This window comes from Nematolebias whitei, chromosome 9, assembly GCF_014905685.2.
Source record: "Nematolebias whitei isolate Nwh7 chromosome 9, NemWhi1, whole genome shotgun sequence".
NCBI classification, from domain to species: Eukaryota; Metazoa; Chordata; class Actinopteri; order Cyprinodontiformes; family Rivulidae; genus Nematolebias; species Nematolebias whitei.
In genome coordinates, this window is record NC_056506.1 from 31,585,955 (window position 1) to 31,611,061 (window position 25,107).

The 25,107-nt window shown below is 39.7% G+C and overlaps 1 protein-coding gene across 1 annotated transcript in view; it reads left to right on the forward strand.

Annotated features, from left to right (window-relative positions):
- The window catches only part of LOC119414221 (chloride channel protein 2-like), a 553,451-nt gene that overhangs the window by 287,430 nt on the left and 240,914 nt on the right, over positions 1-25,107 (forward strand). The window lies entirely within an intron of this gene.

The window sequence follows — 25,107 nt, forward strand, 5'->3', positions numbered from 1 at the left end:
ATATATATATATATATATATATATATATATATATATATATATATATACATACATACATATATATATATATACAGTATATATATATGTGTGTGCTTATTTATGTTTAAATGTGCATATTTATGTTTAAATGTGCATGATAAGAGATCACAAACAAAAAAAGGTAACTAATGTTCCAGGAAAGCATTTTACCCTCTTCTTTTAAACAAAGTTTTTAACAAAGATCTGGTTTGATAAGTTAACTCTTAGAGTATTTGTTGAGGATGACCCTCAGCTACTACCATGCTATTTTTTTTAGCTGATTATGTGTAAAGATTTACTGGGTAGAGTTACTTATGTCAACCCATGTGCATTGCCATATCTGTGTTTGATAAAGTTATTAGCTGTGGCAGTCATCTTAAACCAGTTTGACTTTCTGTGAGTTTTATCAAATTAGTGCTTTAAGATATATTTTGCTAACATATGAACAAAAACACATGTGCACACACACAGACAGCTACACAATTCCCTGCATGTATTATTACAAACTGTTATTATTTAACATAGCTTTAAAGTGGATAAAGCACGAATCATCCTAACTAACGGAATTTGGACAGAAAAGTGTGGATTATAATCTGTTTTTATGTTAATCTGTTCAAAAATATTAACTTTGCTCTCCTCTAAAGCAGAAAGCAACGAATATGCAGAATTGTAGACTCTTGTGTTTTGCAATGGCACTATTATTTGAAAAAAATTAAGTCATATCTATGTGAAATAAGAATTTTGTTTATATTCCATCATTTTTTTTCCTCACAATGTGTCCATATTCATGCAGCAACAGCAATCAGAGGTGGTGTGAACCTCTGCAGAAGCATGCCTCTCTGTCTCTCCCTGGCATTTGCATATTAGAGTGTTTTCTGGGGAAAATGAGCTGTAGAAATTAATTCAGGATTAATTGGTGCCTTTATCTCGTTAGGACAATCTAATTTAGGGGATGATGGAATTGTTTAGACTCCCTTTTGCATAATTGGATTGCGGTGAATGGCTGTCATTACCGTCTTTTTAGCATCGTCTGCGGGCCCCCTCTCCCTCTTACAGGCCCCAGCCTCATAAAGAGCGATCATGTGTTACGCCGGTGTTTTGCTAACCTCTGGAACACGCCTAACACGCTGCAAGAGGCTGAGCATGTGGCTATCTGCGCTGCAGTGATTAACTCTCTTTTCAGAGTCATTAGCGTTACAGCACGCAGCACGCTGTTGTGGGGATTTCATAGGAACGTGCAGGCATGTGGCTAACAACACGGCAATCATCGACTGTTACCGACAGCGATTAGTTTTAACTCCCGACCTCTTTGTGGTTTTAGCATTGCCTGAATGGACTTGGACGTCTCAGATTATCTCAGCGTTTTCCTCTTTTCTCCTCTTGTCCGGTACATTTCTCTGCCTTTTATTACTTCCACAATGTCTCAGAGACATCATGCACTGGGGCAGTTGTCTCAACGTGGGATGAAAATCAATAAAAGAGGAGCACGGCTCATGTAAAAGATCACCTCCTCACTTCAACAACATTGATGTAACTATGGAAACGAGTTCCCAGGATGAGCAGGAATATGCCAGTCCACTTACTCTCCGTGCCTTTTACCCACATGACACGAGAAGCTATAACTGGTGCTCAGACTGTCTTTTTCTTCTTCAAAAATGGTATGGATATTATTCTGCAGGCCGCTCTCTGGAAAACAAGCCGGGGTGAAATCTAATCTATGGTGCTGATACTCAGGCTGTGCCAGGCTAATTGAGTTGATGTAGTCTGTCCCTGGAGGAGCTGGACGTACAGTAAAGACAGACTCTATCAAGTCTTATAGCTCTGTACTTGCTGGAAGTGACGTGAGTTTATATTGTCAGTTGTCAGCGGTCGCCAGGCACTCGAAAACTCGAAGCGGTAATCTCATTACTCGCGTGCTGTTAGAAGAAATATGCAACGAAAACGAAACAACGTGCCGCTCTGTCTTTGCTTGTGTCTGCCGTCGCTCTCCACGATGCTTTGTGATGCACGTCGTGTCATGTTTGATGCATTTTAGCCCCCCTCCTATTACCCCACGATTCCAGTGCCATTTCCATTCTTTGCATAAATGCAGTCTAACAGTATTAAGTATTCATGCGCGTTGGAGAAGGTGGTGCATGTCCTTCAGGGTAAGTGTCAGGCCTGCGTGCAGCACAAGAAAAGCCCCGGAGAGAGGAGAACATTAGGATCCATCAGCCTGACAGACAAATCATTCTCTCATGTAAACATAAATATGAGGGTATGTTTCCACCGCCATCCCCGCTATCTGTTGCTAGGCTACCTTGCATTAAGCAGTGTAGCTGTCCCTGTTCATTTTGCTCCAGGGATTCCAGCAATACCATCATATAACCTGCTGAGTCTTAATGAGAAGGCCTGCTCATATGAGTGGATATGAACATGGAGAGATGAGAAATTTATTCAAAACGCGGGATTTCGGCGGCATGTCAGCATGGCAGCGGCGAGGAAACGTTTATGAATTTGAAATGTTTGGGAAAAATAAAAAATAAAAGGAGCTTCGAGGGTATATATTTCTGTCTGTGCACAAACACACCTGACACAGGAAAAGGTCACAGCGGATCGACGCACACACACATGCATCCCATACACAGAGGCATGCTCACACTTGTTTATGCACACAAACACACACACACACAATAAACAATATGTGCCGCCGAGCTCCATAAAGGTCATTTGTTGTTGAGAAATCACTGATCCCCAAAAGCATTAACAAAGTCAATTAACTGTTCTCCCACAAAGAAGAAAGAAACCCATCTCCAATAAAAATAGAGCGCCGAGCGGCGTCCAGGCACCCCCACAATTACAGCAACTGCGTCCCCAGATAATTATGCGAGCCATAAACGTGGGGAGAGAAAGACGGTGGAAGGCAATGGTCACGGAGAAGAAAGCGCCGGGAGATGACGGGGGAAGCAGCGCCAACAGCTGGTGTGAATAGATTGTGTGCGGGCTGAATAAAAAAGTCGAACCTTTCCCTGGCTGCATTCAGATGTCTGCCTCTGGGTGATTAATCATGGCCGTCAGGACCTGTAATCCCTTTCAGCAACAAACAAATGCAGCCACTGTCCTCTCTTCTGCCGGAGCGCCCAGGGCCCGGGGCCACCAGCCCGCCTGCCTGGTCACAATACCTGAAGCCCAGTGGAGCCACCCTGGGGAGAGAGGATGTGTGGACACACTGTAATCTGCTCCAAACATGATAGGGTGAACACAAAAAACAAAAAAATTAAAAATCCTCAACGCATTTCAACAAAACTGTGTGGCATACTTTGCTGGTTTTGTGCATCCTCTTTGTCAGCTGTTGAGGCATTTGGCACAGCTGCAGGCCAAACTGGGGGGGGTGGGGGGTGGCGGTGGGGAGGGTGTTCAGATGAACCAGCTGCCCGAGGGAGCTGCAGAAAGTTTGTCTAAAAGGAAGAGGGACAAACGGAGACTCGTGAACGGCGTCACTGCATGTGTGACAGGATTTCAGACGACAGAGGAGCTTCCTCTCTTTCTGATATCAGTCCTCGCTGCTCGCAGCTGCTCTTAGTCACTGAACTTTGAACTTACATGTACAACTGATCTAGTTAGACGTTAAAACAAAAACAGCGAGAAAGTGAAGATTCGGTAACACTTGGAGCCCAGGAGAAGAAAGTGTGTCATCAGCATGAAAATAGAAGCCTGCTAACGAATTCCTAATCATATCCGCCATTTCCTCCAGGGGGTTTATGCTAAGGAGGTTGAAAAAGTCCATGCTAGATGAGGATAAAAGTGTTGAATTTGCTTAAGAGATTATTTCTTGGCATTCCTGAGGTTGCCTATTGATATTAGGTGCTAAATTTACCATTTTCTCCTTGAAGCTACAGACCATGACTGTTCTCGGAGCGGATGTTTCTGGAAAAGTGCAGCAGCGGAGAAAAATTTGCCCTTACTGAAAGTTATTTTGAGGATATTAGGGCTGCTTTATGCCTAATTTGTCAGTCAAGAAATAGAAAATAATACCTTGCAAGCAAAATCCTGCACTTAGAAATCAGAGCTAGTGGGAATTTGATCTCAAGCTCTGGATCATGTAATGCCAGTGTGGTTTTTATAGCTGAATAAAGCTCCCGTACTGATTCTATGGTGTACATGACCTCTGAGTATTCATTAAAAAAAAACACTTTGCATTAAAAAATCCTTTGTGTTGGAGTAAAAGCAAATGTCAGTGTTCCCACTGAGTGAAGGAGTGCTTTTATATGTGTGAAAGGTTGTGAGGGCTGTAATTCACCGAGGCCGTAGAAGGTGGCGTATGTTGGCAGCGTGGCAGACTGAGGAGAATGGGCCCTGTCCGGTCGTTTCCAGAGCCTTTGTGTGTCTCTGTTTGACCAGGCGTCTCCTGGTCCACAGGAGCTGCAGCTTCAACACGTCCAGCCACGGAACAAAGCGGCCATTATCAGCTGGATCTCATCCCCGCTCTGCCTTCCAGTCAGGAGGATCCAGCCGCTCAGGGGCTCTGATGTGGACTGGGGGGGGTCCATTAAATGCGCAGGCGACACCTTAGCTGTGGATAAACATCAGCACAATAGCATGCAGCACCGGTCGCCTTGGAGATGAGAGAAAACAGAGTACGGCGTCAGTATTGACAAAGAAAAGGAGAAGTCTGGAATGATGGGTCGCTGCCAACTGGATCAACAAAATGTTCTCACTTTGCATCACAAACACTGAAGCCTCCGTTCAGAGAACCAAGTCATAAAGGTTGAACCCCACCAATAAGTCGGCTGCATGTTGGAGCTCTGAGGAACTGATTCTGCAGCACTGACATGTCTTCATTACCAGCTTCACTTGGGGGTTTTAAGAGCGTGAGATAATTATTGTTTGACAGTTTATCATTGCGTTGACACACGCTTTTCTCCGAGCTCACCTGAAATCCCACAGAGAACCACATTTTTCAGTGAATATCTCCAAAACACTTTCAATAAGAGGAATGTATGACAGTCAGTGTTCAGACAGAAGAATTAAACCGTGTGTCCTGAATGATCCAACCTCACACACAAACACTGAACAAAAACACTGTTCAGAATTGAAGCTAACGAGGGAATGTTTATAATGAAAGGTTTAAATATTCTGAAGTGGGGTTATGTGCAGTGCTTTTAACTTGTCAGTATCTTATCTGCAGTTGACAACACTCGGAAAAAATTTGGTTTGAAGAATCAGAGGAAAATCTTTCATTAGAGATTCGTGTTAGCAGTGACTCAAACAAGAGCCTATTTTTGAACAAATTTCCACCATCTAAAACAACTTTTACATGTAAGACACTTATTATTGAAAAATACTGTACACAACACCTCTTCAAAAAGATCCCTCCATCCCTTTGAACTCAAAAACACACTTAAATTAAATATCGTGGCACCAAAGCATACTAGAGTTCTACTCAAACAACACCAACTTTTACAATGAATTGTTAAGTAAAAGTACTTTCCAGATGTCAGAGTTTCATTGGATTTGAACTGTATCAACAGCGTTAAAGAAATACACTTTGATCCAACGTCCTTCAAAGAACTGATTGATTTGTGGCTCAATGAATTTAAAGTTTAAAAGTGAAGGTTCATTAAAGTGTTGGTGGTCTGATGAACAATTCCCTTAATAAACTATATTCAATATGTGCGTAGAAGGTGTAAATTCACCCAGAATGCATTGTGGGCAGTGTTAAATTTGTTTACAGTGCAGAATTTTGTGGTAGAATCTCAATTTTAATTTGTTAGAGTTATACTTCTACAGTTTTACCTAAAGTATTGTCCACACAAAAACGCAGCTTTTTCAAAATGATATTTTCTTTTGTTTCTAAAACACCCCTTGTGTTCAAAGTTTTCATCCACACAGAAAACAGCTCCAAACGCTGCAGTAGCCATGCAAGGCCAGTTTGAGGCGATGTAAAGTTGCCACAAAAATACAACAAAAACAGGAAACAAGGCATGTAGCCTGCACATAAAGCTTACACACTGAAAGCAAAATGTAAACGCAACAAGAAGAGGAGGTCTTTCGGTTGTAGGCTAGATAAGATGTGGATCTATGACATCATTTCCAAAACATGGGCTGTCTACACAAAAACACAAGGGTGAGAGTTAAAGATTTTATTATCATTCTGGATTTCATCCATCCATCCATTATCTTTACCCGCTTCTTCCTTTTTGGGTCATGGGGACCACTGGTGTCCATGTCCAGCCATCACTGTGCAAGAAGTGGGGGACACTCTGGACAGGTCTCCAGTCCATCAAAGGGACACATAGAGACAAACGAGACATACAACCATTCACTCTCTTTCTCACACCTAGGGACAATTTAGAGTTACCAATGAGCCTAACAAGCATGTTTTTGGTCTGTGGGAGGAAACTGGAGTACCTGGAGACAACCCACGCATGCACGGAGAGAACATGCAAACTTCACTCAGAAAGGCCCCTTTCCAGGATTTGAACCAGCGACCTGCTTGCTGAAAGGCGGCAGCTCTGCGCCACATGCCGCCCCATTCTGGATTTCATTTATCCGAAAGTAACATTTTGGATTGACTAAAACATTGTTCTGTGACAATGCAAAAACAATGACGTGCACAAAAATGTTCTCATGTGGACACCCTCCCAAAAACAAACAAAAATGCTTAAATAGCTAAGTTCATGTGACAAGATTGTATACATTGTTTTGGGTTTTGAAAAAGGCAAACATTGACTTTGTGGCCATTTCATTTTTTTTCTTTTTAAATACAAATCTCAAAAAATAAATATGCATTGATGACCTTTTTTTTTTAATTAACACATTTTAGTGTTTTTTAGCATTATAAACTGTTGTGCTTAAATTTTCTGCTTCAAGAATAAAATCTGCTTCCACACAAGCAGCTGATTTCCAGAGATGATTTTTTTCATGCTTGTACAGTCTATAAAAAGCGCTTCGTGTTGTACAGAGCAAATGCACGAAAGTAATTCAAAATCTCATTTGTTTCGACTTCTGCTACAAAAGCGAATAGAAAACTTGGTTCTGGGAGCTTCCTTTGACTTGCTGCTCTGAATGATGGAAACTGAGCGCATTAATGGTGGAGCTACAGAAATACTCTGAGTCCCAGAAAGGAGGGAATACAGCCTTTTCCAGTGGATTATAAAGAGCAAAAAGTGTATGAATGCAAGACAGGCAGAAAATAGTTTTTTTATATAGCGAATTGTTCTGCTAGAACACGTCAGTTTCTTTTTTTTTTTTTGATTATCAGCTGCATTGACTGCAACTTTAGAAAGCTAACAATCATTAAAGTAGGTCAGAAAGCCCTGAGAAGTGTTACTGGTTTTATATAACATCATTCAGGTCAATAATCCTAATTTATTCAATCTTTATTTATTCAACTTTTATTTAGACAGGTTAGTCTCATTGAGCTTCGAGGACTCATTTACAAGAGATACCTGAAAATTCATGATGACATCAGTAGACAATCATAAAAGAAGGCATATAAATGGAAAATTAAATGGAAGAAAATTATATTAAAAAACAAAACAAAAACAGCTACTTTATAAAGTGATGTAAAATACTAACAACAGGAACATGTCTGCATTGTTTTTTGCCATGAACTTAACAGATGTTTAAAGTCACTTAAAGTCAAGGTTGAGAGCTTCACATCTTTTTGTAAGATATTCCAGGAAACAGAAGCGGAGTAAGAGAAGACCCTTTATTCTAGTTCAGTCCGCACTGAGGGAACGCTGCAGGTAATAATTTTCGGAGAGCGCACGTTGTATCTGCACTCACGTAGTGACATGTAGGAGATGTATGAAGGCAGCAGACCAAGAAATTATTTAAAGATGAAAATGTACCAGTGAGAGAATCTGTGTGAAGTTAATGATGTCCAGTTAACCAGTGAATACAGGGTGCAGTGATGGGTACGGTAGTTGCAGCCAGTTATGAATCTTAATGCACCATGATAGACAGCATCCAACATCTGCAGGGTGCTTGTAGGAGCGTTCATGTAAATAATGTCACCGTAGTAAATGGAGGGAAGGAAAGTCGCAGATTCAAGGCGTTTCCTAGCATTCAGAGTTAAACGAGATCTGTTTCTGAAAAAGAAACCCAGTTTAACTTTCAATTTCTTTGCTAAGTTTTCGACATGTGCTTTAAAGGAGAGATGCAAATCGTCCAAAATACCCAAGTATTTGTAAGAATCTAGGAACACATTTGAAGATAAAACAGAAGGAAGGACTACTGGGACCAACTTCCTGTTTGAAAACAACATCCCTTTGGTTTTGTTAGCATTTAGCACAAGTTTGAGATGGAACAAATCAGACTGGATGATGTCAAAAGTGGATTGCAAAAGCTGGAGAACCTTAGCAACTGTTTAACTCAACAAACAACTGTGTCATCAGCATATGTAAGGAGGTATCAGGAATGATCTGACCTGTAGATTTTGAAGAGGGTGGGTCCTAAGACTGAACCTTGTGGTACATCGTTGTTAACTGTTGGATAACTGTGAGAAGTACCATTATGTTGAACACATTGCCACCGATCTGAGAGATAATTAGAGAACCAACCAATGGTGTGATCTGAGAAACCATATATATATATATATATATATATATATATATATATATATATATATATATATATATATAAACATATTCCAGATAATATTGGTATTTTGCAGTTCTGTTTAGTATCTTAGAGGTCTTTTTTTTTAACCATGAATGCTCTGTATCAAAACCTCCTAGAAAATGTAACATTTAAAAAGAATATTAGCACCATATAAGAAACACATATGGTTATTAGCACGATGTGTTGATTGATTTGTCTCCCATCTTCACGCTACACAGAGTTTGTAATTTAGTGTGTAAACTGTGAAAGTGCAAATGAGTGGAGTGAAGACTGAGGAACTCAAACATGCGCTCCAAGACTGTTTGTATGGATTCAAACACACAAAACCGAGTTTGGACGTTTCATCCAGCCCTCATGCTGCACGCTAATCTGAACGCTATAAATTCAAGCTGCTGAATTACAAAACTTGACATTCATTCATTGTGAGCAACAATTAATTTTCATGGACTGTGACGTTGTGTTTCTCAAACATCAAGTCATTGGGTTTTAAAGACGACATAAATCATCATCACCGTATTTAGTTTATTGGTGGTGAAGTTTTAACTTTTAGACGACTCCAGATTTACTTCCAATGCATGTGGGCCAAATGACACTGGACATGTTTGAGTTTATACAAAAAAGGCTGGCCACTTATTCAGCAAGTGTTTCCTGCTTTCATTTCCCCCCAGCAGGAACTGCATTTGATGATTTATAGCATGTTTCTGCATCAGAAGCACTTTCTTCCTTCTGACTCGTTTTCACTCCTAACCAGCAAATAAAGCCTGTCGATACAATCATCCCCTCTAACCCCTGAATCTGACAGCACGTCTGCTAAACACTCCAAGTACACGGCTCGGAAAGGGAGCTATTTCTTTTTCTTTTCCTGTCTTTTCTCTCTTCCTGTAAACAGCTCTTACTTCTCTCCACCTGCCTGAGCTGCCGTGGCCCTTTCTGAATTCTCCAGAACTCCCAGTCCACTGCGGTGTATCCGCCTGGAAACGGCGCAGATGCCGGCGCCTGAGAACTTGCTGGAAAATGAGTAAAAACCACAAGGAGAAGTGATGGGATGAAGATGTCAGGTGTGGCAAACAGAACTCTGTCACACTCCTCTTAACGTCTCTCTCACTGATTATCAGACTGGAGATTCAAACGCACACACAAACAAGACCGCACGAGAGGAGCTCTGATTGCACTGAAGGGACCAGATGCAGAGGCTGTTCTGGTGAACGGGCAGAAGCATCACCAAAATGTTAGAACAATAACATTAAAATCTCTCAAATGAGTAATATTAATCTTGTTACAATGTTAGGTTCTGCTGCTTTCATGTGGACGTTCCTCTGACATGTACCACCCACCTTAAACTTTGATGCAGTCCTCATGGCAACGGTGCCCACTGACAGCAGCCGCCGCCTCCAGCAGGAGAACAAACGCCGCCTCAACGCCTCAGGAACAGCAGGAGGAACACGACAAGGATGGGTCCAGTCTTTAGCTGCTCACGTTCACCCATTCACACGCACAGTGTCAGACTAATAATAGACGGATGCTTTATTTGGTTTGTATTGTTCAGCACTTAGGCAAACTTCATGTTTTGTTTAAAATTCACCACCGTGGCCAAAATAAGTCACTATTTTACTTTCAGAGCAAACAGCTGATTTATTATAATGACAAATTAACCGCTGTTTAACATGTGATTTATTTTGTGATGTAACCTAAAGGTCTTTAAAACAACATCCAAGTGAATGTGCTGAAATCAGGAGGAAATGGGGTCAAACTAAACAAAATAAAACGCATGTGGCTTTGTTAAATTAACTTTTATTTTGAAGGGGAAAACAGCAAAAACAGCTAAACGTACAAATGTGGCAAAGCTTTAAAATTTAGGTAAAACCAGCTGAACACAGTAGTTGTCTGTCTGCACTGTTAGCAAAATATCATAAACAGCTGGACATTTTTTAATGAAACTTTCAGGCAATAATTATTAGGTTGCCATTCAAACTATAGAGTCAATACAATTCAAGATGGCCGGCCAACACATAATTTTACAAATGTTAAGCTACAGTTTAGCATGGTAGTAGCTGACAGTCATACTCATGGCATACTCTGAGCACTAATACGTGTTGCGAGATCTCACACTAAAACAGGAGATCCTGTATTTCCAAGATTGAACCAAAACAGCTACAGCTCTGTCAGTTCTCAATCTGAGAGGATCTTGGTTTAAACTCTAAAAGGCTGTGGGCGATATGCATTCCTTCAAGGATGCAATTTTATTATTAACTTTTTAAATGTAACTATATTTGATGATAAACACAGGTCTCTCTTGAAAATGAGCCCTTGAGTCTCAATGAGACTAACCTATAAATAAAGGTTGAATGAAAAAAAAAAACAGTACTGGCTGATTTTATAACTGTTGGGGGTGTGGATTAATTAGAAGACACATTGCTTCGTTGTTTTCTTAAATTAGTTGGACGTGAGCTCCGAAAGATTTTCTACATTTTTATTTTTATTACATTTTTTATGCTCTTCTGCTCAGCATGACCTGCGAAGACTTGACGCGTTTTAAAGCAAGTTCCTCCTTCAAACTCACATTGATAAATTGCTCTTTAATCCAAACTTCTATTTTTGGGTAATCAAACTTGAAAATGATTGCTTCTGTCAGCTGATACGTTTAGAAAACCTAAAAAGTCGAGAATTATTTGACACGGTTTCCAATTTAATTAAACCATTGCTCCTAAAGCAGTCTCAGATTTAATCATTTTAACAACGTGTGTTTTTATTTAAAAGACTGAAAAGAAGAAAAAAACAGATTCTGCAGCTCTTGGTTTGAAACCTGCGGTCAAAATGTTGCAAACAACAGAATCCACCTCTGATTTCAAACCTAATTTATTTCTGCCCGGACAGAGTTTGAGCACCGGGAAGTTCTCCAGAGCAAGGATTTGTTTTACTTGGGCCTTTTGGGGTTGGAAAGGGGGATCACGAGGTGAGGAGTCAAGGGGAGGACAAGGTGACTGATTGAGTCGAGGCGTTAGGTCAGCGTCGAGCAGCCGAATCCGACCCTCCCCACCACTAACTATGATCAAATACATCATCCGGCTCTGTCAACACGTGTCCAGCTGGATATCACTTCCACATGTGCACATGGGCCTGTGGCTGCAGCAACTCACATTAACATGCTTATCAGTGCAGAGCTCACGGAGGATTGCTGACAAAGGCCGCGTTTTGGTCGGAATAATGGCTGCATGAATCCAATCTGTGAGCTTCAAAAGGTCAGCATGTGCACAGGGAAGCACATCGTCCCAGAAAGGAGTCACAAAAGGAGCTCCAACAACAGGATGTTTAATTGGAAACGGGTGAACACGAGTTGTTTTATAATTCAAAACATGCGCGCATTGTAACATTAGCCAGGAAGTTAATGTGTGGCAATCATGACTTGTCGCTACAATGGGATGAGAATTAATCTGGGACGATCAAAGGAGAGAAAAAAAGCATCGCAAAGTGCACGATCCCGTCTTTTCAGTATTCCTCCAACATTCAGCCACAGTATTTTTCAATACAGAATTCAATTACGTGGAACACCTGAACAAACAATATCTCGCAGCCAATTATTCAGAGCCTTTGGAAGCCATTGGCAAACAAATTAGCAATGTTAATGTGAGCGAGCGTCTCGATATTTTTGGCTGCTCACAAAGGGAGCAGCACCAACACCCCCCCCCCCCCCCACCACCACCACCACTTCTCCCACTCTGCCATCCGAGGCTATTGTTGACTGATGAATTAAACAGGTTGGATTTGATTTGTGAGAGAGAGAGGGTGAAAAAAAAAGGAAATTTCAGGTGTCAGTCTGCCGCTCATCCTCAGGCATCTTTGGCATTTTCTATGTTCATTATTGTCAGAAGCTTCTAGGTCATAAAAGAAAGATGTTTTTGACTGCAGACAGACATATTTCAGCTTCAGTTTGAGCAGCACTATTCGGGTTGACATTTCAGCTCTCCGACAGAACAATGAAAAGTTGCCATGAGATGTCTTGGCACGGCTGTTGGTCTGTGTATTGATTGGGCAAAGGTCCAACATCCCCCCCAACTAAAAAGAGATTAAAATATCAGACTTGTCTGAGACATTTATGGAGTCTGTGACCTCAGTCGATGCCAAAGTGGAGTACATACATCATAGTCCATCTCTGTGAGCTACATCGAGTCTTGAGTAACACTGACGGACAGAACCAAGGTGAAAATTCAGCAGAGCCTTCCCTGGCTAATGCAGGCAGGGGTTGGCTGCAAAATGTGGAGTGTAAAACAACTTAGCTGCTGTTTCATTAAAAATTCACACCGTGTCTTTGCATGTAAATGTTTAACACCACGAGCCGTTGTCTGGGAAGCTTATCCTTCTCTTTTATTGTGGGGGGGGGGTTTAGAATGGATGAGATTGATTCTGTGGGAAAGGCAGAAAGACAAAAGCCTGAAAGATGTGTGTGTATCCATTCACAGCTCAAGAGGACCTTCATTACAGAGCAAGCAGGTCCTGTCAACGTCTTTTCATTACACGGTCCCATATATCCACCCCTGGTGTCCAAGCGGTCCGCTCTGTCGCCTGTCAAGAAAAGGCACTCTCGGGGAAAATCCTCCTATCTCCCCGATTCCCCCCTCGCCACGCCTGAATCCAGACTGCGAGGCGGGAGAGGCCAGGCAGAAAGGGAGGAATCGTGTTTGCCATCAACAGCTCAAGAGAGTAGCATGGCAGCAAGATTGATGACACCTTCCCTGAAAGTAACAAAAGAACTCCTGTGCACGAGGGCCCGCTTATGGGGCTTGATAGAGTTGTCATCCTCTTAATAAACAGCTCTGATATGTCAGCGGCAGTGGCAGCAGGGATTATTCCACGCTCACCCGCCAAGCCACGGGCAGGACCACCGACGGGCAACACAGCACACACATCTGTGGGTGATCCATCCAGATGAAGGCTCCTGTGGGGCGTCGGAGGGCATTTACTGGAGAAGAGTAAATAAACGACAGCAATGTCCCAGCCTCTTAATTCAACTGGCGTGAAGCAGAAATTTCAGGGTGAAGAAACATGCACAATGTAAAACATTGCTGTTGTAGAGGTTTGTTCCACTTTGGAGTAAGCTGTTAGGGGAAGAATCAGTTTTGTGTTGTGTGTTTCCTTGACTGATGAAGCCTTCTGGATGGAAGGCGAAACGTTTCGAAAAAGAAACTGTCCAGATGACCTGACTGAAAAATGTTGGATTGAATACCTGGATTATTGAGCATGGACTTTATTGCTGTTGTAGTTCTGCTTTTGTTGGTGTTATAACAGGATGTCAGACTGATTGACTCGATTTGCACTGGGTGGTTTTAGCAGGAGCCAATAGTTGTCAAGCAAGACTTTAATGACTTTAAATGCATTTAAATGTAGCATAACAGGACCAAATACAGACAGACAAAGCAGCAGAATAAAACATCTGCATAAGAAGTAAGAAAAAAACAGAATAAATATACTGGAAAGGACGATTACTAAACTAAAACAGGTGTGCTGATTACAAACAGAATAGCAGGGACTAACATTAGATCAACACAAGATAACAACCTGCTCAAAACATTAAAATATGTTAAATTTGATGTTTCCTTTAAAGAAGCTTCTTTAAACATCCCTTCATTTTTTTGTTCATGTGATGTCCTCTTTGAGTCCCTTTTAGCTCCTGCTCATTTTTGATGAATTTCGAAAGTATTAATGAGGATCTTTTAGGTCTCCACACAAATCTGTGTCAAGCTGTCATATTACTGAACTCTCACTATATATATATATATATATATATATATATATATATATATATATATATATATATATATATATATAATGTGCATTTTAGCTTATATCACTACTTTGAAATATTTATTCATTCTAATTCATCCTGCTTGCACCATCATATGTTGTTGTTTACTATTTCTCTTTAGGACATTGTAAATATTATAATTACTTTTTCACTTTTTGGTACTTTTTTGTGTACCCTTATTGCATACTTTTAGTATTTCTTATTTCTTTGTTTTTTCTTATATTTTTTTAGCGATCGGTTCTTCTCATCCTAAACATTTCATTGCACTGTTGTTAACCTTGCATATGACAAATAAACACAACTTGAACTTGAACTTGAAATCTGTGCTGGTTGAAAATGCAAAATTCTTTAATTTGTTGATGGTTCTTCTGAAGGTTCAAGGTTCTTTATTGTCATTCGCATCACATGTGGTACATGATGTAGAACAAAATTGTGTACTCAGTGTCCCAGTTACATCCAACAATAGCAAAAATATAAAGTATAAAAAGAAGCATTATTCAAGGGTCTAAGATATACGTAAAACTAATAATGTAAAGTAATACAGTATATTAAACAGCAGCCTGAACATTCGTCACTACTGAGTCACTACCAGAGAAAAACTCAAGTACTAATAAAGGAAGAGAAGTAAAAACCCTGATGAATAGTATCTCACATGAATACATTTAAGCAAAAAGATTGAGGAAACTGGAGGTTATGAATAAAACCAATGTTCCCTGAGGGAGGGAAAGAGGTACAACACAGTAGTATGGGGATTACGCCATACTACTGTGTTGTACTACTGTGCTGTATTAGTGTGTTGTACAGAGTGTACTGACCGAAAGGGAACAAGTGTACAACAAGAAGTTTGAATTGGGTTGGGTAAAACTGAGAGTTTGGGAAAGAAAAACAAAACTAATTTCTAACAGATGACCCTGTTTAGAATCTTTAGATTTGTTCTTCTAGTTTGTGATTCATTTAAATGTTCAAAACCTTGCCAAATCATTTACATGATCAAAAACTTTAAAGGACACTTGCATCCATACTTTTAGCTGCATGCAGTTTTAGGTGCTACTCGGGGTAGGTGTGCAGTAACATGAGTAACAAATACTAAATATTTTGTTTAAAACAAGCTAAATGTGCTGAATATAGACAAAAAGTACCGAACAAATGTAGAATTAAAAGGCCTATCGTTCTAGAAATGTACATTGTTCCACCTCTCATGCCACATTTTTAAACTCAAGTCATCTCATGTTCAGAAGAGATGGGAGTTACAGCTACTTTGGTCAAATCTTACAATAAATGATGTTCTGTTTTATTTCATTCTACATTGTGAGATTTTGCTAAATCTGTTAGCACCTGGATTGTGTGTGACTGTCCATCACTGCATCCAACTTTAGCTTAACATACGTAAATATGGGCAGTACAATGGCGCAACTGGCAGAGCTGCTGCCTCTCAGCGAGCAGGTCCCTGGTTCAAATCCTGGTCCAGGGGCCTTTCTGGGTGGAGTTTGTATGTTCTCTCCGTGCATGCGTGGGTTTTCTCCAGGTACTCCAGTTTCCCACAGACCAAAAACATGCATGTTAGGCTGATTGATAACTCTAAATTGTCCCTAGGTCAGGGTGAGAGAGTTTGTCTCGTTTGTCTCTATGTGTCCCTGTGATGGACTTGCGAACTGTCCAGGGTGTCCCCCACCCCTTGCACAGTGATTGCTGGACATGGGCACCGGCGCCCCCCATGACCCAAAATGGAAGAAGTGGGTAAAAGATAATGGATGGATGGATGGATGGATGAATATGTAAATATGACTAAGTTATGTATAGCCAATTCTCTGTTGCTATGGTCAATAAGCTGTTGGATGACTCTAACGATTGTTTCATAGTTTTGTAAATCGGCTGATTCCTGATGATGGAGCCGTTCACACCCCGCACAGACATGAGTTTCCTGAAATGAAGCAAGCATTGTGAAACTAAAAGAGGTGCGGAGCAGAACTCAGCTGAGTTGATGTGAAGCACAACCCATCAAATATATGACAGAAAAACAAGATAAATAAACTTACTTGAGCAATGCTGTTTGTGGTTAGTTGCTGTGCACCATCATTGGACTGCCCTCTGTAATGCACCTGTTTGTTGTTGTTTAATCCTGTGACCACACGCAGACCATATGTCATCACTTCATCACAGTATTGAACCAATGGCTTCCTTTTTCCACATGCCGACTGTTTCACCTCTCTTACTACCTTGTTTCACTGCTCAACAGCACCTCAATCCATTCGGACGTCACACTGAGGCCACAAAGCGTCTCTGTTCCGAGCTGGAGAATCTTGTTCAAGAACCTTAAAGTCAATTAGCTCTACATCTAATTATTACTTCCTTACAAGTGTCATTAAAATCTGTCCAGAGGTTTATGAAATGTTTTGATACCATACCATATCATACCATACCATACCATACCTATGGTACCTGCTATGTTTACATGCGCAAAATTGTTTGATCGGATTGAAATGTATTTGGATTAAATAATCTGAATGTATCATTTACATGGACACAATCTGATCATGACGAGCGTTTACACGCAGCGGGCTTTTATACTGACATGCGCACTGGTAAACTTTCCTTAAAAATCCACAGAAGAAGTTCTACTTTCGTGATGAACATAAACAAACCTGAGTGCCCAAAATGGACCCACGCCAGGTTTTAATGACGGTGGTTGACCATCAAGGCGTTCGATAATTTTGAGCTTTTTCAAAGTTTCTAGTAGAAACATTTTATCGCTCACCGACCAGTTTTGCTTCCCCGACATATTAACATCTAGACATGTGGAAATGCGTGAGGTAGACAAAGGTCGCATATGCGCAGTCAGGTCAGTTTTCCACAATCAGAAAAAGATGATCAAATTAAGTGTTTACACGCATACCGTTCGGATTATGAACAACCGTCAACCATCCCTCTCATTCGGATTACAGATTCATTCGGATCGAGCTGAATCAGCTCAGAATAATTCGAATGGAGCGTTTACGTGACACATTTTTATTCCGAATGGCCGTTTTATCCGATTACTTATGCTCATGTAAACATAGGTCAAAAGCCAGGGAATAAAAGTGGGTTTTTAAGTGAGACTTAAAAACAGTGAGGGAGCCTGCCTGACATGTCGTGGTAACTCATTCCACAGTCTTGGACCTGCAACAGAGAAAGCCCAGTCACCTCTGAGCTTAAGATGAGTTCCTGTGTAGTGAACTAGGCCTGATGTCAAAACCTTGACCTAAGGACCATATGGGACAGAAACTGTCATTTCATTGATTTGAATCCAGAAATACAGGTTGACCCATCCTGAGACTTTCTTTCTTGAATTAATCAAGTAAAAGAAGACTACTTTCTATTATCATTACCATTTTACAAATGTTTTGATAATCAAATTGTGTTAGTTCAAACAATGTTTACATGTTGAAGTGAACTACTCATTTTTAAATCAACTGTGAAACAGTAATAACGATTTTTAATCCTCATTCAAAGAAGAAATCAGGTTAATGATGCATTGTCTGATTTTCTGTCTTCCATGAGCAAGTGTGTAAGTTGGTCAAAGTTCAAGTTTCGGTCAACTGCAAGTTTACTGAAAAAGAAATGTCATGTTTAACTTTTACAGCAAGATACTGGAGAAGTGACTCCACGAAGTCTGAATTCTTCATAACAATCCTCTGTCTGTTCTTAAACAATCTTAATCTTTTTCCTTGACTTTTCATAACACCTTACATCACAAAACACACCTCTGTTTTGGTCAATCGACCAATCAGAAAGTTCTCAAATGAACCGGAAGTGAGCCCTTTAAATGTTGGCACTTCCTAGTTCAACCAAGCTTTTTAGTTGGAGTTGGAGTTGCTGTAGATGGAGAGTTCTGCAAGAGGTTCCACCTCCAGTTGGAGTCGGGTGGAGAGTTTGCAGCTCCAGCAGTTCCAGAGTTCATGAAGGCTGGAATTCAGGATGCTGCTGAAAGAAAATCAAGCTGAACAAGAGAAGATCTGGGAATTATGAAATTTCTGTTCTGGATGACCTCACGACTCCCGAGGTTTAGCTGTTCTTACGGAGACGCTGAAAAGTGGCTCGAAGTGGAACTTTACGCCAGAACTGACATATCTTCAGAAAGGTAAAAAGTTGATCTTCAACCAAAGTGTACCGTTGGGACAAGCTGGTCCAAAGGAGCGTGCTGTTCTGGTTAAAACAGACAAATTCCCTCACACATCTCTCTCAACTTAAACTTCATTTCCCATCTTTAAAATTCTTCTATCTGCTAAAAATCATTACAGATATTTTTAGAAATGTCTGAAGCAAAGTTTTTCAATCACCGCCGTGTGGTTAATAATCTGTTGTACTACTGGAAGTGAGAACAATCGCTGCATTGTTTACTTCCTGTAAACTGATTAATAAGCTGTCGTTATTTTCAATTTTTGCCAATTAATGTAAATGTGTGATGTGTTAAACTTGATTCTGTTAATAAATGACCCACTGTCGTTGGTGAGTCAAAGATAATTAACGTCTCACGTCCACATTTTATTAAATTCAGATGCACGTCATTATACAGTCCAGAAAAATGAAAGAATCCGTTTTATCTATGAATATACCGTCCGTACGTTACTACACCTGGAACCAATAGAAGCATCTGGTCTTCTGACCTCAGAGAGCGCTGTGGGACATATGGGATATGGCTGCTGCAGATCAGCGAGCTAGGAGGGGGCAGAACTGTTCAGAGATTTACAAAGTAAAAACATACAGAAGGATTTTGAACTGAATTCGAAAGTGAACTGGGAGCCAGCGCAGGGAGGCCAAAACTGGTGTAAGAAACACCAGTGTTTCCTGATGCATGCTCAATAATCCAGGTAGAAAAATCTAAAAAAGTTAAATCTGGTCCTCTGGACACCAGTGTTCAATGTTTTTGAAGTGTGACCACTTCGTAAAAATGAGACTTTCTGGTTGGTTCTGCAAAACAGATTAAACGGTTGATGACAGACGGTGTTGACTGAAATTTTAGACAAATAAATATAATGTATAGCACTCCAAGTATGTGTTAATGGGTCTCAGTTACTACCACACTGAATGTTAGGCTCATATCTGTCAAACGGACTGACGAACAGCCGTTTATAAGTTTGCTAATGTTGGTTAACTGTGGTGGCCATCTTCTAAAGGGTTCATTCTAAAAGTAAAAAGTAAATTACTGTACAGGATAATCCTGACACCGACTACATTACTTTGTGTGCTAAAAATAATCACACGCACACATTCAGTCATTAAAAGTGTTAGTGTAGCTTCTGTAAAACACAGCAACGTGCACAGTTCTGTGTTTGGCTGTGTCACTGCTGTTTTAGTCTGAGCTGTCCTAAAACTATAGATTTAGAAATTGGTGTTGTGTTTTCATGGGTATGAATTCTGTTTACAGTGCCACTTTGTATTTTTAAATGTTTTCCTGAAAGCATTTCAAGTTAAAACCGCCTCCAAAGAAAGCGCAAAGCTGTAAGACAAAATGACTAAAACTGGAGAATACTTGATTATTTCAAAGAACAAAGAAAGCTGCAGATATCCTCTATAACATCAAGACTCCCGGAAGATGAAAAACAGAAAAGAAATCTTTACTTCATAAAGTCTCCCACTCACAATATTCCCTTATTTTTCACCAGAAACGTTGTTGTCTCTGTCACGATTCAATCTGCGGCGCACTCCCCTCTCGCTGTATAATACCTAGTTAAAGCCAGCAGGGTGTGAAATGGTATTTGGAAATAAATGAAACTGACTATGAAACAGTGGAGTTGGGAGATATTGCCATGTCAAGATGACAGACAAGTCGAGGAATGGAGCAAAAAAGTTATTATCCCAAAGAACAGCGAGGCTGGATTAAATATAACCCATGATGCCTGGCGCTGCACCAGAACCACAGAGAGCGAGCGCAGCAGCTTCTGTGTGTCATCTGAACGACTGATTGTTTTCTTCATGCTGTGCAGCCAATAAGTGTTATTGCATATTGTTTGCTTAACGATGCTCCATATGAAGAACCCTGGAAGGAGCTTTGGTCCCTGGACGCTGCTGGCCTGATTTACAGCCGGACTGATGAGGCACACAGGACGGGCACTGAGATTCTGACAAATATGTTGTCAGCCTTATTAATTTATAAAGTTAAGGGTTGTCTAGTGGGTTCGAGGGGTGTGATGATATATGACAGCTGAGGGATTGTAGAGGTGGGAGCCTGATGGCGAAGAGGCCGAGAGGTGAAGGAGGGAGCAGAGCCTCAAACCAGGATCAGATCTGTTCTCTGTAGTCCGGCTCTAAAGGAAGGAGATAAAGAGGAAACTCTTCATGTGCCACATTTATAAATCGCTCAACCCTGCCACTTCACTTCTCCACAGAAGCTATGAGCAAACAAAGCAGCTAGTTGACATTAAACTCACCAGCTGGACCAAACACATTTTTACACAAGTAACTGCTGCCCTCTGCTGGAAACACGAATCCACTGGCTTTCAGGTGATCTCACTGATTTCAGATGAACTCCTTTTCATTCAGCTGCTTTTGAAGAACTGTAAAACCTGCTGCTGCTTGTCTTTGGGAGCCGAGTGGGAGTGTGGCACTACAGTTTTATTATATTAAAATAAGGTTGATGCAGAAACATAGCAAATGGACTTTTCCACCAAGTTTCCACAATTGATACTGACATATTGTTTACAAAGTAATGATTCTTAGCAAATATACCATATTCTCCAGTCTATAAGTTGCTCTGGAGCATACCAACAAAGTCCATGCTCAATAATCCAGGAGGTCATCTGGACAGTTTCCTTTTTTGTGCTGAAACGCTGCTGGTTTGGTGGGCTCCTCAGACTGAAGAAGTCTTTCAGATGAAGGATGAAACGTCTCAGCAACAAAAGGAACCGTCCAGATGACCTGACTGAACATTGTTGGATGTACACCTGGATAAATGAGCATGAGCTTTGGTCTACTTTTTGTTTGTGTTTGTTTTTTTATTTGTCTGTTAAAATGAGAACAATTTTTGTCTCTGTGACAAGATGCTAAAATTAAAAAGCCTTTTATCTTTTTTTTTTTACTTTTCCTTCATGTGGAGACACAACACCAGTTCGTCCCTTGAGTTGAGGAGCCTTTTTACACCTGAATGATTCATAGATCAGAGTTAAATCAATAAAAACAACACATTAAAGCATTCTCCTGAAGCTGGCCAGGTACTCAAAGTGAGTAAAAAATGCTGACAAAGTCTAAAAAAAACAACTTTAAAAGGTAAAATAAATGTTGCAGAAATATTGACCAAGAGAAATTCTGGCTCCTTGAATACAAAATAAGACTTTTGCACAGTAGAACCTCAGTATGTAACTAAAATTTACTTAATTATCGAGGTGATCAATTTCAAATTCCTCTTTCTTTCTATTAAACCCTGAGGTTCCTCCAGCAGATAAAGTCTGTCCTCACTGGTTTTATAGATATGGAGAACATCGTAAAACAGAAGGGCTGGTTTGAACTGGGTGAACCTCTGCCACGTTCTTGTTTACCCAAGATTTTCTCACGAATTTCTCCATTCTGTGGTCCTCCTCCCTCTTTAAACATCAGGTATCAGATGACAGGAAACTCCCAACAGACTGGTGAAGCTGCTTGCACCGAGCCCTCAGGGATGTTAGACGCTGAGTAATCTGTGACACCTCCACGTGCTTTGTCTGAACACCTTCCCAACGACTGAGAGGTTCACAGGGACGATGGTGTACTTGTGATCCGGTTTCTGAAAGGAACTGGTTCTGATCCAAAGCAACGAATGAGTCTTAATAAAAAGCGTCTTTTGAAAAACTCAGAGCTAAATGAATCAAAGACTCATTTTGAGTCTTGATCCACTTATTATAACCCACATTTTGCAGAACTATTAAAGTCAGTTTATGTGATTGCAAAAATAATCCTGAAATGTAACTAATCTGAACACATTTAATTAATTTATTTGCTTCTTTTTAAGATGTCTATCATCTGTCGCACAATTCATTGACCAGTAAATATTGTCTTTTGACTTTTTCATGTCTCCTTTTTTTAATTTAATGGCAAAATGTAAAAAAGAGAGAAATAGCTGAGTATATTTTTAAGGAGTTAAATCTTCTATGTTTGGTTTATTACATATCCTAAATATTGTTGTGTTGGTAAAAATCAAAAATGACAAAAAAGGGCATATAGCCTATATATATAAAAGAGACCATCTTTAGTCATGTACACAAATAGCTGCTTTAAATTGATGTTGTCTTAGGATTTATTAAACAGCTAATCGTTCTTGTTTCTAAATTAGATGTTAAAGGTTAAAACGTGTCCCTCCTCATCTTGATGACTGCTCCAAAGAGCTCAGTCCACTCTGCAGCGCTGCTCACCGACACAGGCAGAGCAGCACTGTCAGGATGACGGGTTTATGACGTGATGAAAGATGTGAGAGGAGCGCGTGTGTTCAGTTTCTGATATGTTGTATCTTTATCTAGTTAGAAACTGTTCAAGTGATGTATTGATTCAAAGGAGGGAAATGTAATTGCATGTTGAAAAGAAGATGTTGCAGTAAATTCATCAATTTGAAGACAGGACACAAAACTGCTGAAGGGATGCTGCACACTGACAGGAAGCCTGTTTGGGGTCAAAAGGCCTGAAGTGGGATAAGTCTGCCTCTGACGAGAACACAAAGTTAAACTGCAACACAGTCCCAAGTCAAAATAAAGGAAATTGTTTGATTTTAAACTAGAGGAACCCTTATAAGATCTACTGTACTGTGTTTTGAAAGAAAAAGGTTCATTTTCGTCTTTTGGATGAAACGTTGTCCAGATGACATGATTGAACCTCTTTCTGTTGTATTTTGAGAGGTTTTGCAACATGCAAACTCCACCCGGAGAGGTCCCCAGCTGGGAGTTGACCTTCTCGCTAAGAGGCAGCAGCTCTACCGACTGATCCACCGTGTCCCCCTGCATGGAACTAATCAACAGACATCTAATCCACAGCTGTAGTAAAAAGGGAGTTTAATGGAAATTTAATTGGAGTGAGAACTGATTGAATTGCTGTATTTTACTATGAGATGTTTTAGGTTCTGAGGTTTCTTCTTCTTCTGTAAAACTGTCAAAAGCTAATGAACATCAGCCGAGCAGCTTTGAAATAAAAAGTATTTTCACAGAATAATAAAATAATTAATCATCAAAGGTTAAGTTGAATGTTTGGAGAAATAATCCTTCATGTTTGGCTAATAATGTCATCTGTTCAAGCATTAAACCACCTCTATAGGAACAATTAGACAAACGGTGTGGTTACAATCCTTGAGTTTTATTTTGAAATTAATTTGTTTGACAAAGGTGTCTTTTTCTGCTCATTTTATGTCTGTTCATTTTAGAATAAGGCTCCATTATGTTTGAATTTTAAAACTGGGTTTGGAATAAAATCCTGTGCTGACAGTATGTGTGGGTGCAGACCTCATTATAACACCTGTGCTCGTTTCCACTTTAAATATCTGCTGTGAACGAGAGCCGGCCCTGACAGACCAGCTCAGACCAGGCCCAACACCAGAGCCAGTTTTCTATCACATTACCCACCCGTTACAGACCATTTTCTGCATTCCCATAACTCAAATCTGATTACGTTGCAAAACCAGAATAGGCAGGTAAGCTATCATAAATCGTGATATTTGCTCAAAAATTGATTTATTGTGCTTTTTAGTTTTCCTTGAAACTTTTTAGAACATTTAATTTATTTAAGTAAAGTTAATTCTAATATATATATATATATATATATATATATATATATATATAATATATATAAAATTAGTGGTTTGAATATCTTGGAAATATGTAATATCCTTTTAGACAAAACCTGAGTTTTCATTATTGAGGTAATCAGTTTTGTATATTCTGAAAAAAAAAAGTAAAACTTTTGTTACTCCAGCTTATATACTGATTAAATATAACATAAATTGATTGGTTGTCATTAATAATCGGACAGGAATTTAAAAATGCAACTTCTGCTTAAACACTGCAGTCTGTGAGCTAGCTCAGCCTAGCAGTACCTCCAAATATTGTCTAAATATGCAAAAAGTGTGAAGGTTAATCATTGAGACTGTAACATTTTCTCTAAAATGATTTGAAAATTAAACTATAACCCCACACTTTTTGTTAGCCTGCTTTCTTTAACTTTTATTAACTGCGTTTTTCAATCAGCTGAATACCTTTTTGATTCGTTTTAGTCTAAACTGATAATAAATCAAAGTCAAAGTCACTTTAATGTCAAAAGCTGCAATATGTACAGGACATACACAGGATTGAAATTACATTTCTCTCAGACCCCGGTGTAACAATAACCATTTCACATAAAAACATTTATTAAACATAAGCATAAAATGAAATAATAAAAGCATGATACTGTCTTAAATTGTACTATAGCGGTATAAAAATATTTTAAAAAGTATATCAATAAAATGAAATGAAATTTCTGCACAGTGATATATATATATATATATATATATATATATATATATATTATATATATATATATATATATATATTACAATTAATTTATTTTTTTTTTTTTTATTGCGGCAGTCTATTTTTTAAACTGTTGCAGTCCTAATATCCACCACACGGTGGCGCTTCAGACCTGTCAGGACTAGAAGTTTTGGTACATTTGGTACAAATTTTGGTACATTCTGTCCCACGCGGTTCTGAGTC